An 18,505-nucleotide genomic window follows, 5' to 3' on the forward strand; every position below is an offset into this window, starting at 1 on the left:
GTTGAAAAATTCTGCTTTACTAGCAGGACACTGTTCCTGTCTGTGGGTCTTCCTGGCTCCATAGCGTTAGCATGGTTTCCCAGTGTCGGGCGCCTTCTCACCTGTGAGTGCCTTCTCTGTAGATATCCTCTCTGTCTTTCATTTCAAGAAATATTCAATCATTGTATTTCGTCTAATCCAAGGCTTCTCTTCAGTCCGCAGAACGGCTTTGTGTTGTCTTCGACCTTCTGTCTGCCATACAATCTGAATTGCCTTCTCGAACGTAAGGTCAACTGTAAGAGATCTGATAAAGACTCATTATGACAACTATTTGGTTCCTTATCAGTTCTGCCTTCAATGCTCCTTAGTCACATCCCTCAGCCTAAAGGTCTGCAAAGGAAACCTGACCGAGCCCAAATGCCGGGCCTGGATGTGCGACCTAACCCAACCCGAACCCGACACATGTGTCGGGTCCCATCAGGGTTGGGTTGGGTAGCAGGCCTTTACATCAGTACGTGGGTAAAGGCCTACTACCTGACCCAACCCCGATGGGACCCGATAACATGTGTTGGGTTCGGGTCAGGAATTTCCCATATAAGGCGATCCAACAGGGCACTGAAGTGCTTTACCTCAGCCAATCTGTACAGGTCATTTCTAAAACAATATATAATTTGCATATTACATTTTGCTCTCGCCAGAGTTACTGCGTAAATTGAAATATTTGTCCAAGGCTTGTAGCACATCCTCAAACTTATCAGATGCCTCATTTATCTCTTGCCTCACAACCACATCATCTGTAATTGCACCCAAAGAATATAAGAGGGCATTAGCTTGATCTACTTTTGATTTAGTATGCAGCTGGGAAGCAATCCTAAATTGGAGGAATCTTTTTCTCCACAGGGACCAATTTTGTACCTGATTGGGTCTTTCCTGATTGTGGAAGCTTTCAGGCATTTTAAATTCCAAATCCATTTCTGTTTTCTTGGCTTTGTTAGGCTTTTTGGGGTGTTTTCGTTTCTTTTGAAAACATGTTGGCTTTAATGGAGGTGTACATGCTCTTTCTGGGGGGTTTCCCACACTTTCCGAGAGTTCCCGTGCTTTCTCTCCATAGTCTGGCTGACTAATGCCTGTCGACTCTACCCGACCCCCAACTCGTCTGTTCACTCGAGATCAACCTCGCTCCCCACTTTTTCAACCCAGTGCGCTATTATCCACAATGGCCCCTTTGAAAAAATCTCTCACCCGATCCTGACTGTTGCGCAGCACCGTGATTCAGAACCTGATCACTGAACCTGGATGCTTTGTTGCTGACCACCACGCTGCTGTGGTGCTGTCTGAAAACCTGCACAGCTAACTCACCAACAGTTCGCTTCTACTTCAGCTACAGAGCAGCTCTGGAGGTCGTTGCAGTCCCCCGATGAGATCTGCTGTCCTCTTGGCACTATTTCATGGGGTGAGGTGTTCTCAGTACTTTCTGGTCATTTTAACCGATGCCTCCATGTTGTGTGTTGTGGTAGTAGTAGTAGTGGCATTGTTAGGGTATTCTTGGCAAAGTCTCGGATATTTAATAAGGTCAACTAAGAACTATTTATGATTTACACATCTCTATTCACAGTCCACTCAAGCCTCTCTAACATCTATACTGATCTTAACTCAATACCTACCGTTCATACTGATCTTAGCTCACTACTGACCAACTTTTATTTTATTTGTTTATGGGGTGCAGGCTTCGCTGGCTAGGCCAGAATTTATTGCCCATCCCTAATTGCCCTTGAGAAGGTGGTGATGAGCTGCCTTCTTGAACTGCTGCAGCCTTTGGGGTGTAGGTACACCCACAATGCTGTTAGGACGGGAGGTCCAGGATTTTGACCCGGCGACAGTGAAGGAATGGTAATTTAGTTCCAAGTCAGGATGGTGTGTGGCTTGGAGGGGAGCTTGCAGGTGGTGGTGTTCCCATGCATCTGCTGCCCTTGTCCTTCTAGGTGGTAGAGGCCATGGGTTTGGAAGGTGCTGTCTAAGGAGCTTTGGTGCGTTGCTTAAGTGCATCTTGTAGATGGTGCACACTGCTGCCACTGTGCGTCGGTGGTGGAGGGAGTGAATGTTTGTAGATGGGGTGCCAATCAAGGGGGCTGCTTTGTTCTGGATGATGTTGAGCTTCTTGAGTGTTGTTGGGGCAGCACTCTTCCAGGCAAGTGGACAGTATTCCATCACACTCCTGACTTGTGCCTTGTAGATGGTGGACAGATTTTGGGGAGTCAGAAAGTGAGTTACTCGCCACAGGATTCCTATCTCTGACCTGTTCTTGTAGCCACAGTATTTATATGACTACTCCAGTTCAGTTTCTGATCAATGGTAATCCCCAGGATGTTGATAGTGGGGGATTCAGTGATCGCAATTCCATTGAATATCAAGGGGAGATGGTTAGATTCTCTCTTGTTTGAGATAGTCATTGCCTGGCACTTGTGTGGCGTGAATGTTACTTGCCACTTATCAGCCCAAGTCTGGATATTGTCCAGGTCTTTCTGCATTTCTGCACGGACTGCTTCAGTATCCGAGTAGTTGCAAATGGTGCTGAACATTATGCAATCATCAGAGAATATCCCCACCTCTGACCTTATGATGGAGGGAAGATCATTGATGAAGCAGTTGAATATGGTTGGGCCGAGGACACTACCCTGAGGAACTCCTGCAGTAATGTCCTGGAGCTCAGATGATTGATCTCCAACAACCACAACCATCTTTCTTTGCGCTAGGTATGACTCCAGCCAGCAAAGAGTTTTCCCCTGATTCCCATTGACCTCAGTTTTGCTAGGGCACCTTGATGCCATACTCGGTCAAATGCTGCCTTGATGTCAAGGGAAGTCACTCTCACCTCACCTCTGGAGTTCAGTTCTTTAGTCCATGTTTGAACCAAGGCTGTAATGAGGTCAGGAGCTGAATGGCCCTGACAGAACCCAAACTGAGCGTCAGTGAGCAGGTTATTGCTAAGCAAGTGCCGCTTGATGGCACTGTCGAAGACACCTTCCATCAATTTACTGATGATTGAGAGTAGACTGATGGGATGGTAATTGGTCGGGTTGGATTTGTCCTGTTTTTTGTGTACAGAACATACCTGGGCAACTTTCCACATTGCAAGTTTGATGCCAGTGTTGTAGCTGTACTGAAACAGCTTGGCTAGGGGCACGGCAAGTTCTGGAGCACAGGTTTTCAGTACTATTGCTGGAATGTTGTCAGGGCCCATAGTCTTTGCAGTATCCGGTGCCTTCAGCCATTTCTTGATATCATGTGGAGTGAATTGAATTGTCTGAAGACTGGCGTCTGTGATGCTGGGGACTTCAGGAGGAGATTGAGATGAATCATCCGCTCGGCACTTTTGGCTGAAGACTGTTACAAATGCTTCAACCTTATCTTTTGCACTGATGTGCTGAGCTCCCCCATCATTGAGGATGGGGATATTTGTGGAGCCACCTCCTCCAATTAGTTGTTTAATTGTCCACCACCATTCACAACTGTATGTGGCAGGACTGCAGAGCTTAGATCCAATCCACTGGTTGTGGGATCACATGTCTATCACATGCTGCTTATGGTGTCTGGCATGCAAGTAGTCCTGTGTTGTAGCTTCACCAGGTTGACACCTCATTTTGAGGTATGCCTAGTGCTGCTCCTAGCATGCCCTCCAGCACACTTCATTGAACCAGGGTTGATCCCCCGGCTTGATGGTAATGGTAGAGTTGGGGATATGCTGGGCCATGAGGTTATAGATTGAGGTTGAGTACAATTTTGCTGCTGCTGATAGCCCACAACACCTCATGGATGGCCAAATTTGCATTGCTAGATCTGTTCAAAATCTATCCCATTTAGCATGGTGGTCGTGCCACAAAACACAATGGAGGGTATCCTCAATGTGAAGGCAGGACTTCATCTCCACAAGGACTGTGCGGTGATCACTCCTACCAATACTGTCATAGACAGATGCATCTGTGACAGGCAGATTTGTGAGGACAAGGCCAAGTATGTTTTTCCCTCTTGTTGATTCCCTCACCACCTGCCGCAGACCCAGTCTAGCAGCTATGTCCTTTAGGACTTGGCCAGAAATGTTGCTACCGAACCATTCTTGGTGATGGACATTGAAGTCCCCCAACCAGAGTACATTCTGCACCCTTGCCACCCTTCAGTACTTCCTCGAAGTGGTGTTCAGAATGGAGGAGTGCTAATTCATCAGCTGAGGGGGGTTGGGGGTCAGTAGGTGGTAATCAGCAGGAGGTTTCCTTGCCCATGTTTGACCTGGTGCCATGGGACTTCGTAGGGTCCACAGTCGATGTTGAGGAAAATGGTTTCACGGCCATCATTAGACTAGCTTTTATTTTAGTTCCAGATTTATTAATTGAATTCAAGTTCCATCTTTGCTGTTATAGGATTCGAACCCATATCCCCAGCGCAATACCTTGGGTCTCTGGGTTACAAGACCACTGACAATATCACAACACCATCGCCTCCTCAAAACTGATTTTAGCTTACCATGGACACTGATCTTAGCTCAATACCTACCATCTACACTGATCTTAGCTCAATACCTACCATCTACACTGATCTTAGCTCAATACCTACCATCTACACTGATCTTAGCTCAATACCTACCATCTATACTGACCTTAGCTCAATACCTACCATCTACACTGATCTTAGCTCAATACCTACCATCTACACTGATCTTAGCTCAATACCTACCATCTACACTGATCTTAGCTCAATACCTACCATCTATACTGATCTTAGCTCAATACCTACCATCTATACTGATCTTAGCTCAATACCTACCATCTATACTGACCTTAGCTCAATACCTACCATCTACACTGATCTTAGCTCAATACCTACCATCTACACTGATCTTAGCTCAATACCTACCATCTACACTGATCTTAGCTCAATACCTACCATCTACACTGATCTTAGCTCAATACCTACCATCTATACTGACCTTAGCTCAATACCTACCATCTACACTGATCTTAGCTCAATACCTACCATCTACACTGATCTTAGCTCAATACCTACCATCTACACTGATCTTAGCTCAATACCTACCATCTACACTGATCTTAGCTCAATACCTACCATCTATACTGACCTTAGCTCAATACCTACCATCTACACTGATCTTAGCTCAATACCTACCATCTACACTGATCTTAGCTCAATACCTACCATCTATACTGACCTTAGCTCAATACCTACCGTCTACACTGATCTTAGCTCAATACCTACCATCTACACTGATCTTAGCTCAATACCTACCATCTATACTGACCTTAGCTCAATACCTACCATCTACACTGATCTTAGCTCAATACCTACCATCTACACTGATCTTAGCTCAATACCTACCATCTATACTGACCTTAGCTCAATACCTACCATCTACACTGATCTTAGCTCAATACCTACCATCTACACTGATCTTAGCTCAATACCTACCATCTACACTGATCTTAGCTCAATACCTACCATCTACACTGATCTTAGCTCAATACCTACCATCTATACTGACCTTAGCTCAATACCTACCATCTACACTGATCTTAGCTCAATACCTACCATCTATACTGACCTTAGCTCAATACCTACCATCTACACTGATCTTAGCTCAATACCTACCATCTACACTGATCTTAGCTCAATACCTACCATCTACACTGATCTTAGCTCAATACCTACCATCTATACTGACCTTAGCTCAATACCTACCATCTACACTGATCTTAGCTCAATACCTACCATCTACACTGATCTTAGCTCACTACCTACCATCTATACTGACCTTAGCTCAATACCTACCATCTACACTGATCTTAGCTCAATACCTACCATCTATACTGACCTTAGCTCAATACCTACCATCTATACTGACCTTAGCTCAATACCTACCATCTACACTGATCTTCGCTCAATACCTACCATCTACACTGATCTTAGCTCAATACCTACCATCTACACTGATCTTCGCTCAATACCTACCATCTATACTGACCTTAGCTCAATACCTACCATCTACACTGATCTTAGCTCAATACCTACCATCTACACTGATCTTAGCTCAATACCTACCATCTATACTGACCTTAGCTCAATACCTACCATCTACACTGATCTTAGCTCAATACCTACCATCTACACTGATCTTAGCTCAATACCTACCATCTACACTGACCTTAGCTCAATACCTACCATCTATACTGACCTTAGCTCAATACCTACCATCTACACTGATCTTAGCTCAATACCTACCATCTACACTGATCTTAGCTCAATACCTACCATCTACACTGATCTTAGCTCAATACCTACCATCTACACTGATCTTAGCTCAATACCTACCATCTACACTGATCTTGGCTCAATACCTACCATCTACACTGATCTTGGCTCAATACCTACCATCTACACTGATCTTAGCTCAATACCTACCATCTATACTGACCTTAGCTCAATACCTACCATCTACACTGATCTTAGCTCAATACCTACCATCTACACTGATCTTAGCTCAATACCTACCATCTACACTGATCTTGGTTCCCTCGGGTTCTGTCGCTCCTTTCTCTCCGTAGTGATTCTGCCCTCACTCTCCTGATACTCACGCTTACTCCAGGCTCTGGCTCCTCCTCTGCTCTGCCCCAAACTGCTTAACTCCAGGCTCTCCAATTTAATAAAATAATCAAAATATTGCAACAGCTCTTAGTTGATACAATAGTCCTAGCTTCGAGAGACAAGAAAAAAGGCTGTAATACTCACCTAACAATCACTTACCTGCTGTCCTGTGACGTCACTCCTTGATTTTTTTGTTTTTTCTCCACAACTCCTTCATATCCCATCCTCCACCTCCACTCGCTCCTCTACCCTCACCCTCTCACCACCACTCCCACTCCCACTCCACCCCCACCCCACCCCCCGTCCCCACAACTGCATTCCCACCTCCACCTCCGCTCCTGCTCTCTCCTCTGATTCCACTCTCTCCGACACCCCTGCTCTCGCCTTTATTCCTGCTCCAGCCTCCCTTCCTACTCTCTCCTCCGCTTCAGCTCCCACCGCTCCCACTCCTGCCTCCACTCTGGCTCCCATCCCCTCTCCCATCTCCTCTCCCAGTCCTACCTGCGCTCTCGTTCTCATTTCAGCTCCGTCTCGGGCCTCTGCTCTAGCTGCCGCCTCCACTCTCACTCTCACCTCTGCTCCTGCTCCCGGCTCCTGTGAAGCTCTTGCCGCCGCTGCTGCTGCACCTTGTCCTGCAAGAGAGTGGAAGGAATGTCAGTGTTTAGCAATATGTTTTGGTGATCTTCCTGCTATAGCTGAATAGCTCGAGGTATGTGGAAGCAACGAGAGGTGGGTGTGAGGCTGGCAGCATTGCTGTGTGTGCGAGGGTGAGGTGGAGCAACTGAATGTTAGGCCTGAGTCCTGATTGCTGATGGGTGAGTGATGGGGCTGTGACACATTGAGCAGTGTGAGAGGTTGGTGGTGTGAAGTCATTTCATGTGAAGATTATTATGAACACTGGACTTCGTAACATGATTATGTTTTTAAAAAACTGTGATTTTTTAAACATTTAAGATGGAGTCAGAGAAGTTAGGTGACCTCACATCAACTCTGCTTAAAGACAAAACAGATGTCTTGGTTACTAGGACAACAAAGATCCCAAATCAAAGACTTTTCTTTTGAAAAGCAGAGTCTGAAGGGGTATAACACCTGAACAACAATAAGTTTCACCCTCCCAGACTTTCAGATCGTAAACAAGGGGGGGAATTTCATGCAGTCCGCCATGGCGACTTGTCGTGAGTGGGGTGATATAATTAGGTGGGAGGTGTTTTATTCGGATTCCCAACGGAGGGATATTTTACAGGAATTAAGTCGGCGGTGGATTTGCGGCATTCCGGGGTTTCCCCAGCACGGTGGTGGATTGCGGCTTTGTAGTCATTGAAATAACATGATTACTCATTACCCTATGCATAGTTATAATTTAGTCCTACCTGCCAGATTAAGTGAACGGCGAGTGATATTCCCGTGCCATCCGGTTCATGAATGTTTCACCGTGGCACGCAGCAGTTGGATTTGTGCAGTTGAGTCTCAGGGTAGTCGGGGAGGAGCGAGTGGTGCTGATCGGGTGCATGGAGGAGAAGAGCAGGGTAGAGTGGAGCTTCCAGGTTGTTGAATGATTGATGCTGCAAATGATAACAGGAAGGTGAGGATGCTCCAAATGATAACATCCTTATTGAAGACGGGCACTGTCACATCATCGCATCCTCTGGACCAGGACAAATTACTTTCAAATGTCAGAGAGGCAATGCCAGAGACGCCTAAGGATATCATGTGAAATGGTCACAGAAATTTGTAGGATCCTGCAGCATGACCTGAAGCCACTTGGCTTTGGTGGGAACCCCATGCCGGTTGCCCTCAAGGTGACTGCTGCACTCAATTTTTTCTCCAGCGTCTCATTCCAGGGATCCCTCGGCGACATATGTGGCATCTCGCAGTCTGCGAACCACAGGTGCATCAAAGAGGTAACCAATTCCCTTTTTCGATGTGCCAATGATTTCATTTACTTACCTGTAGACAAGGACAGCCAGACAGTAAGGTCTGTGGTCTTCAGCACCATCGCTGGCTTCCCTACAGTGTAAGAGGTGATCAACTATACTCATGTGGCCATTAGAGCTCCCCCCTGGGACCAGCCTGCTGTCTCTGTCAACTGCAAAGGCTTCCACTCTTTAAACGTACAGCTGGTTTGCGACCACAGGAGAAGAATCATGCATGTTTGCGTACGTTTCTCAGGGAGCTGTCATGACTCCGACATTTTGAGGAATTCCCAGCTGCCAGCAGTTTTCAAGGAACCAGCTGAAGTGGATCCTGGGTGATAAGGGTTACCCACTTTGTACATGGCTGATGACACCAGTGCACCATACTCAAAGCACTACTGAAGAGAGGTACAATGCTGTACACACATCCACCATTGAGCACACCATTGGCATGCTGAAAATGCTTTGACTGGTCTGGAGGAGCTCTTCAGTACGTGCCAAAGAGGGTGTCACAAATAATCGTTGTCTGCTGTGCCTTGTACAACCTATTAATTAGACACAGCAACATTCTGCAGGTGGAGGAACAGGAGGAACACCAGTCCTCCTCAGATGAGGATGACTATGAAGAGGGTGAGGCAGAGGACAACAATGACAATGATGCTAACATCAATATGAGGGCCATGGAGAGACATGCAAGGGACATCAGGGAGAACCTAGTTTATGCATGTTTCGGCCAACAAAATGCCACACCATCAAGGAACATTGGGAGGAGAAACATAACAATTCTCCACAGGAATTCACTTTTCCTTGAGGTCTTACTCATTGCTGCAATCTGAACGAAGCATTGCTGCACTTTCACGTGACTGGCATTTGGAATCATCTATGGGCTACAATGAATACAACTACACACCACTGCAAGCAGCGTTAAGTTATGACCGGAGAAAACAAAAGTAAGGCATAACAGTATTGGAAAAAGTTAATAATTATCAATAGGTTAAGAGCCATCATTGAAGATTGAAGGCTCAAATTCCAATGAGATATGGACACTGGACATTTCCTGAGATGCTTTGCAAACATCATTGCATTCCTGCCATAGGCCTCCTAAAAACTTCTTTGTATCCATCTGTAACCAAGCAAAACATTACTGAGAGTGGATCAAATTTTGCATGAAATAAAAATGCTTCAATACATTTTTGCAATCGTGACAATCTGTACATCACCCGCACCACCTTCATGCTCAAACTGTTTCAATTTTCTTTTCCTGCCACGACATCTAGGTGCTACCCCGACATTAGCAGCTGAGGTGGAGAGAGTCTGCTCAGTGCACTGCCCCATTGCTGTGGATGACCGTTGCAGGTGTCCTCTGGAGGAACGGGGCCTTGATGGCTCCATCCTACTGGGGGTCTGCAGCCATGGTGCATGTGCTCGCCTGCTGGAGGTAAGGGGGTCAATATCGGGGGTGGGGGTGATGGGACGAGACGCCTCTTAACCTGGTGGTGTCCTGAGAGGAAAGCCCCAGGGCAGCTGGCATGCACTCCTCCTCCATCTGGGTGCACGATGGCACCTGCCTGTCTCCCTGAGGGGAAGGAGCACCTGGAGGGAGGTCCAGGTTCCTCGTCCCCCTCTCACTTAGACTCTACTGCATGGAGTCCATGGAAACAAGGATGGAGTGCAGGTCAGTTCGAATATGGCTCAAGTGGTCAACCAGACTCACCACAGAGCTTGCCAGACTCTCGACTGAGGAAGCCATATGTTCGAATGTCTTGGAAATGGTTGACGTCATGGCTTACATGGATGCCTCCATGGCACGCGCAAAGCCACACATGACCTCAGGCATCTCTGACATTTTCTACATTGCTTTGCTGCACATCCAGCAGACTTCTCATAGCAACAAACAGAGGATCATTATGAACATGGGGCTGAGCAGGGGCCTGGTCCCCAGCAGTTCTCCGATTGTCAGGGGACCCGGATGGCACATGCGTCCTCAGCTGCTGGGATGTGTCTGTGTCGTGCATGCCAGCTTGTGACCCAGATTCTAATCTTAAACACCCCATGGACTGTGTGGATGTATCTGCGCTGGTGGAGGTGAAGAAGAGGCAGTTCACGGTGCACCCTCTGGGGTATTGGCTTCTTCCTTCCCAGAGGAGGATTCTTGACCCACATGATGTTCTGTGACTTGAGTGTGGGCACCTGCAATGAAGACACAAACAGAGGCACTTTAAGCATGTGCTTCACATGAGTTCACACAATTTCCTTCAGTTTCCACATATGGCTACAAGAGCAAAAATGACACTTCATCCTTATGCCTTGTGGCTCCTGCCTCGCAATCTCCAATGCCTCCTCCTCAGCCATGTTCAGCATTCTTAGGTCAGGGACCCCACCTCCCAGCTTAGCATGCTCGTGCTGGTTGCGGCTTGTTTATCCTGCAACAGACAATGCAGATTTAATGACATGGCAAATGATGCATCACAACCATTGCATACATGTATCAACATCCCTCATTCTGTATTGGCTTTTGCACGACAAGTCCAATTAAATAAACAATGCCAATCTTCATCATTTAGTAAATGGCATCAAGGCTGATCACGCATTCGACTGCAATCCTTGCATAGCCTCTGCCTCAAAGACACAGAGCCATTGAAGAAATCATTGGAGCAGTTTTTTGCCAGGACCACTTACTCTCACCGATCTGAGCAAGTCATTGATTCGCTTGCAGCACTGCACCCATGTTCTAAGAGTTAGCTCACGGTTCAAGATCTCCTCCGTTATCTCCATCCAGGCTGCCTCCATCTGCAGGGAAGAGGAACTCCTGCCTTTCTCTGACAGCCTGGAGGAGAACCTGCAGGGAAACATCACTGAACCGTGGGGCAGGATGCTGCCTGCTGACTGCCATGTCATTCACTTTGTCTGTAGGAGAAATAAATGATATGAAGTTGGTGCTGACTTTCACAAAATAAGGGAGGCAAAAACATTTTGATTTAAGCAAAAGCTTCAATTTGAGTTAGTCTGAACATACATGAAAGGAAGGCTGCTGCTCCTTGAGGCTGCAAGCACAGAATATTTTATATCTGTGGTGATCATGGTGCTTGGGGCAGTGACGGGCGTTCCACCAATGAAAGGCCGCCCCCGCCACATGATCCTACGTGTTCGCTGTACCCGTCGCCACATGGCTAATTTACACACAAAATCACTTGGGAAACGGGATTTTCAGCAGAAGTGGAAGTTACAACAACTTCCAATTCTGCCGTTGGGAATGCCGTCGCACTCATAAGATTTCACCCAAGGAGTCAGTGATTCTGAGGAAGAATATGAATGGCAGCTGATAACAACTGGAAACAATGGAAAGCCCGGGTTGCTCTGCTGAAGCCAGACATCAGGACTTTGCATTTTGGAAAAGGACAATGGGCTATTGACTTTTGATTCCAAATAAATTCAACAGATATTCTGAAGGCAGACAGGCTGCAAGAAAGGAGACCGGCAGTGGCAGCCTCAAAGCAGGCTGTAAGGAAGACAACCAGCGGTGGCAATCTCAAGTGAGAGAGATAGAGAACACCTGCTCTCAGAAGACTGATATAGTGAAAGGCTGCGAAGCCTTGAACCAGTTTTGAAAGTTGAAGTTTGCGGAGCAGTTTTGAAAGTTGAAGTTTGCGGAGCAGAAAAATCCAATAGGATCACAAGGAATCGCCTTATTCACAGACATCCAGGTCGAAAGTGCTCGGAGAAGTGAGCAAAGAGGACATTCACTTTGAGAAAGGTCTGGGCCATCCAACCCGTTGCAACTAGGAGGAGTTTGGGACTTTTAACCACAAAGATTTTGCCATCAAAGAGGACTGTGTAATGTATAAGTGTGGTGTGAGATTTTCAAATGTTTTAATAAGTGAAGAAAACACCTTTCTTTGTAAATTGGGGTATCAGCCACGTACAAAGTACTATTTAGTTAATGCGGATTTTTTTTAGTTTCGCTGTTATAATAAAAGTTTTAAAATGTAAAATCTTGTTGTGTAATTCTTTAAGTTGGTCTGGGGTTCATATCTTGGATTTTAACATTAACGGTCTCACTGAGGTCATAACAAGGTGCATACACTGATTTTGACCACCCATGTGAGACCATTGCATTTTTTCCAACACTGCAGCCAGTTCCTCAAAACAAACTCCAGGAATTGTCCTCCCTGGTCAGCTGCTCCATTCTCTCTCAGGATGTGCCTTGAGGGCCACCTGAGTCTATGAAAACATAGATTGGAATTTTATGAAGTCCGATCACTTCACATTGTTTCCGCGTTTTACCAATGGCGGCTGACATGGAGGGGCAGACTTCGTACATTGACTCAGTGGGAACGTAATTAAGGCACGTAACTGAATTTGAATTTTACTAATGGCTCACAGGAGTCGTGGGGCTTCAGAGCCTTGCCTGGTTAAAGGAGGTGGCAAGCAAACGGAAGCTCTGTACTGGCTCTCTCCAGCAGGGTGGGTGGAGGGTGGAGCAGTGTGGGCACCAGCAACTGCAGGCGGGAAGGGGCAAAGATGCCAGCACTGTGGGGGCCATCGGGGCAGTGACATTTGCTCAAAGGAAATGGGTGAGGGAAAGGAGCAGGTGTGAGGGGGGCATCTGGATAGAAAGCCTTGAACTAAGAGAGAGGCCATCTGCCATGAGCCTCATCCACTCAGGCCTCAGGAGGAGGAGAGGGAATAGTTGACAGGGAGGGATGTCCAGGCACCAGCAGCAGGGCATCAGCAACCTCAGCGCCAACAAGAGGGCCTGCCTCGGATGGGGACGCCAGAGAAGAGAACAGAGTGGCACGCGTACTGCCTCCTGCATGCAGAAGAGGCTACCCTTGTGATCAAGGCTCAACTACTTGCAGATGGCCGAATGGTAGTGTCAGCGAAGACTGCGCCTCTGTAGGGAAGCCGTCACTAACCTGTGTGCAATGCTGCAGAATGAGCTGAGACCCATGGGAATAAGTGGACATTCAATGCCAGTGACACTTAAGGTCACTGTGACTCTGAACTTCTACGCCTCTGGTTCGTTCTAGGGATCTAGAGATATGTGTGGGATCTTGCAGTCTGCTGTGCATTGGTGCAGCAAGAGGGCCAGCTAAGATGTGTGCTACCATACCGATCCAGACAGTCAAGCTGAGAGGTCCATTGGGTTTGGGACTATCACTGGATTCCCCAGGTGTACGGTGTCATTGAATGCACGCATGTGGCCATCAAGGCTCCCACAGACCAGCCATCGGTCTTCATCGATAGGAAGGGCATCCACTCATTCAACTGGTAGGCGACCACCAAAATCAGATCCTTCAGGTGTATGCATGATTCCCGGGAAGCAGCCACAATGCATACATAGTTTGGCAGTTCCAGATAGCACAGCTTTTCGGGCCCCTGCATGTCTTCCGGGATGGATACTAGGAGATACGGGCTACCCAATGAAGACATGGCTACTTATACCTGTGAGGAACCCATGCACGGATGCAGAGGAGAGGGATAACACCCGCCATGGGGCGTCCTGAGTAACAATCAAGCAGGCCATTGGTTAACTGAAGATGCGATTCAGGTGCCTAGATTGATCCAGTGGAGCCCTTCAGTGTGCCCCAACGAGGGTCTCGTGTATTGTAGTGGTCTTCTGTGTGTTGTACAACCTGGCACTGAAGAGGAGGGAGGTGCTGAGCAATGAGGATCTTGTGATTACAATGCCTCCACCAATGAAAAGGATGTGGATGAGGCTGCTGACTGGGCAATACAAGATGAAGGCCCTCAGGTACCACAGGCAAGGTGCAATGAGATACGCGCAGCATCTACATACTCTTTTCTCCCGTGAACCCTAAGTGCAGCTAGGTGCCCTTCTTAATTTTTTACATGTGCTCCTACATGGTGCCACGCCTGCCCTTATAGCTGAGGTGGAGGCAGGCTGCTGATGGTGCCGCCACGTGGCATGAGGTGAAATTGGCAGCTATTCTCTGGTTGCCTGAGGCCTAGAAGACCCCAACATGCTGAGGGGCTCCTGTACAGATGCAGGCCCTCCTCCTCTGTTGTTGCGGATACTTGCGGTATTGGTGTCACTGGCAGAGGGGCTGATGAGCTGCGGTCCACACCAGGAGTGCCCTGAGAGGAGCTCCCAGGTGCATAAGGCAACCGCTCCTTTGCAAGGCACACTTGTACCTCTCCACTGACCTGAGAAGTACGAAGACCTGACAGAGACTTCAGGCTTCTCGTTCCCCTCTCACCTTGCCAATGCTGCTTGGAGCTCATGGACCAGACGATGCCAACAGGTCTGCATGCATCTCCAGCATCCACTGAGTGGTCTCCTGGATCCGCTCTCCACGAGGGTCGCCAGTCTCTCCAAGGCCAGAGACATGACAGCACTCATGGCCTGGATGGACTCTTCCATTTCCCATGCATAGCCTCTGGAAGCTCCGCCAGATGTTTCCTTACCTCTCGCTGCAGCTGCAGCAGTTGCCCTGTTGCTGACGACTTCAAAGGCATGTCATCATCCTGGGGCTCAGCATCAGCCTGGCTTCGCATAGTCCTCTAACTGTCAGTGGCCTCGGTGGTCAAAGCCTCCATCAGCAGCTCGGCCGCATCCATGTTGTGCTCACCAGCTTGTGTGCCCGATTCGAAATGTGGATACTCACTGACATGAAAGTATCTGCACCGGTGGAGGGTGCGGGGGAATGGTGTGAAGCCTGGGGGAGAGCCTGTGGGAAGGCATCCCTGAACCATGGGGCCACCCGGGGTCTTATGTCTGCCATTGTGGCTGCAGATTTCCATTCAATTTTTTGATTTCCAGTCAGGCAATCACCAGTGGTTGGCAGACACCCAGCAGGACCTGGGAGGCAGTCAGCAGTGAATGCAAGGCTGGCAGCTGTTTAAATATGGGGGCCACAGCATCAGCTAACACCATCACTGCCACCTTGCTCCTCACCTCTGCACTTGAGTGGATGGCCCCCCCCTGCCTCCCCAGTGTTAATTGGTTGGCCGCCATAAGATCGCATGCAGCCGGCCACTCAATGCCCAAACGTCTGGTCCCGACGTCAGGCCCTGCAGCCTCATTGCAAAATTCAGCCCATAGTGTCTCTCCTCCTTTCCGCCTGAATCATTAATGATCCAGCACCACATCAGAAAACCTGGGAGAGCTCTCTCTTGCCTGTTGCTCCATTTGCTGTTCTTTTCCTTATAGCCAAGCTTTCCAGAGATAGTTGCAGCAGTTACTGTTGCATGAGTGCAGCTTCCTTTTAAGAGGGACAGGCTGCTTTTAAGCGGTCCATGCCAGCTATGTAACGTGCTAGCCATGAATGCTGCTGGGCCCCCTGTTGAGTGTGCAGCCAGTCGGCAGCCAATTCTGCGCTGGGCTGTTTGCTGAAATCATTTCGATGAGCAGGCAGCACAAGGTTTGCATGCTGCCTGCCTCAATGGGACCGAGTGCAAGGTAGTCGCGCACTATAATCCCCACTCCTGAAAATGGGACTTATCCAATCTTACACCTAATATTCAAACATTGGAGCCACAATCCCTGATGACCGTTCCCCTTTAAAAATGCAGACATCGAAAAGGAACATTTCTTTATTAATGATATATCGCCTACCACGTCATCTTTTGTTACTGTACAGGAATGCTAACAGTATTCAAAGAAGAGTAAAGAATTCCATGTAGGAAAGATTCAGTTATAATTGATTATAGCCAGTCACAACTAATATTTTAAAAAAATCATTGGCCTTTGCACAGTGCAGTGAAAATGTTCTGACTGTTATGTGTGCACAAATGAAGAAAGCTAGAGTGATGTAACAAAGGTGATTGTTGCTGCCTGCGCTTGGTGCAGACTAAGCTGCTCCTTGGTGAACAGCCCCAAAGCCATGGATTTGATCTTTGCAAAGGCTAACATCTGCCTGCTGTCACTTTAGCAAGATTGATGACAAGCAGGGATGGGGATGAGGGGAGTATGCTCGGAGCAGCCCCACTGGCAGCAACCAGGCAAGCAGGGGTCAATGGCACCAGCTCACTAGTTGTCTCAGGCAATGGCAGGAAGCAGCCCTTGTACCATGTTGGCAATAATTGTGTTTGCTGTAGACAATTGTGCTGTCTGTGTTTCTGTGAATGGCACTCAGAGATGAAGACCGTGCACTGTGTTTTGTAGACAGCTAACCTGAATTATTGCACCTCACAAAACAAAGCAATTAATAAAGGCTCCTTTTCATGTGTGTGAAACACCTGTCATAGTCAAATTTCTGGCATCTATATTTCGCTTCCTCACAAAGTTATTTGTAATCTACAGAAAATATTTCTACTATATTAGTCTGGTTTCTGTTCCGTCCTGTTTTTAATAAGTCATGCTGAAATAGAGGCACTGGAGAAGGTGCAACAAAGATTTACAAGGATGAGACTAGAAGTGAGAAGTTATATCTATTGGGAAAGACTGAATAGGCTGGTGCTTTAATAAAAGCAAAATACTGAGGATGCTGGAAATCTGAAATAAAAACAAGAAATGCTGGAAATACTCAGCAGGTCTGGCAGCATTTGTGGAGAGAGAAGCAGAGTTAACGTTTCAGGTCAGTGACCCTTCTTCGGAACTGGCAAATATTAGAAATGTCAAAGGTTATAAGCAAGTAAAGCAGGGGTGGGGCAAGAGATAACAAAGGAGAAGGTGTAGATTGGACAAGGCCACAGATTAGCTGACCAGAAGGTCGTGGAGCAAAGGCAAACAATATGTTAATGGTGTGTTGAAAGACAAAGCATTAGTACAGATAGGGTGTTAACGGATTGAAGATTGAACAGCAGCAAGTACAAACATGAAAAAAAAAACAGTGGGTAAGCAAACTGAGCAAACTAAGATGAAATAAAATAAACATACAAAAAAATTGTAAAAAATGTAAAAAAGAAAAAATGACTAAAAATCAAAGTAAAATGGGGGGCCCGTCATGCTCTGAAATTATTGAACTCAATGTTCAGTCCGGCAGGCTGTAGTGTGCCTAATCGGTAAATGAGATGCTGTTCCTTGAGCTTGCACTGATGTTCACTGGAACACTGAGGCAAGCTCAGGATAGAGATGTGAGCATGAGAGCAGGGGGGAGTGTTGAAATGGCCAGCAACCGGAAGCTCAGGGTCCTGCTTGCGGACTGAGCGGAGGTGTTCCGCAAAGCGGTCACCCAATCTTCATTTGGTCTCCCCAATGTAGAGGAGACCACTTTGTTGTCTAGAAAAGAGAAGTAAGAGGGGTGACCTGACAGATTTTTTGAATTATGAAGAAGTTTGATAGGGTAGATACAGAGAAGATGCTTCCACTTGTGGGAGAGTACATAGCTGGGAGGTATTAATAAGGTTAGTCAATAATAAATACAATAGGGATTTCAGGATTTCATGATGGGCCAAAGGACCTGTTTTTTAGTTTTGAGATACAGCACTGAAACAGGCCCTTCGGCCCACCGAGTCTGTGCCGACCATCAACCACCCATTTATACTAATCCTACATTAATCCCATATTCCTACCACATCCCCACCTGTCCCTATATTTCCCTACCACCTACCTATACTAGGGGCAATTTATAATGGCCAATTAACCTATCAACCTGCAAGTCTTTGGCATGTGGGAGGAAACCGGAGCACCTGGAGGAAACCCACGCAGACACAGGGAGAACTTGCAAACTCCACACAGGCAGTACCCAGAATTGAACCTGGGTCACTGGAGCTGTGAGGCTGCGGTGCTAACCATTGCGCCACTGTGCCGCCCCATGTATAACTGTGCTGTATAACTCCATGACTCTATGACTAGGAGACTCACCTTTACCCAAAGAGTATTACGAATGTGGAACTTGCTACCAAATGGAGTAGTTGAAATGAATATCATAAATGAATTTAAGAGAAGCTAGATGAGCACATGAGAGACAAAGGAATAGAAGGATATGCAGATAGGGTTAGAGGAAATATGATGGGAGGAGGCTTGTGTTGGAATAAATGGCCTGTTCCTATGCTGT

The sequence above is a fragment of the Heterodontus francisci genome, chromosome 13 (genome assembly GCF_036365525.1).
Source record: "Heterodontus francisci isolate sHetFra1 chromosome 13, sHetFra1.hap1, whole genome shotgun sequence".
Taxonomy (NCBI): domain Eukaryota; kingdom Metazoa; phylum Chordata; class Chondrichthyes; order Heterodontiformes; family Heterodontidae; genus Heterodontus; species Heterodontus francisci.